This window comes from Geospiza fortis, unplaced genomic scaffold (genome assembly GCF_000277835.1).
Source record: "Geospiza fortis unplaced genomic scaffold, GeoFor_1.0 scaffold188, whole genome shotgun sequence".
Classification (NCBI taxonomy): Eukaryota; Metazoa; Chordata; class Aves; order Passeriformes; family Thraupidae; genus Geospiza; species Geospiza fortis.
In genome coordinates, this window is record NW_005054337.1 from 3,814,353 (window position 1) to 3,814,780 (window position 428).

At 61.7% G+C, this 428-nt stretch overlaps 1 pseudogene; it reads left to right on the plus strand.

The window, feature by feature from the left end:
- Window positions 1-428, plus strand: part of LOC102044232 — a 4,096-nt pseudogene continuing 3,668 nt past the window's right edge.

Here is a 428-nt window from a genome sequence, read left to right on the forward strand (position 1 = left end):
GGGCTGCCCAACATCTCCTAGGTGGTGGCTTCTTGGGTGTACGGCTCCGCCGCCTGCCTCTGCATCACCTACTTGCAGTACCTGGGCATCAACATCTCCGCCTGGTCCATCGCCGCCTTCACGGTGGAGCGGTACATCGCCATCTGCCACGCCATCAAGGCACAGCTCCTGTGCACCGTGTCCCGCGCCCGGCGCATCATCGCCTCGCTGTGGCTCTTCACCTCCCTCTATTGCCTCATGTGGTTCTTCCTGGTGGACACCACCCAGGTCACCTTCTCGGACGGGGCGCAGGTCATCTGTGGCTACCGGGTCTCCAGAAGCCTTTACATGCCCATTTACTTCTTGGATTTTGCCGTCTTCTATGTCATCCCGCTGGGGCTGGCGACTGTCCTCTACGGCCTCATTGCCCGCCTCCTGTTCGTGCGCCC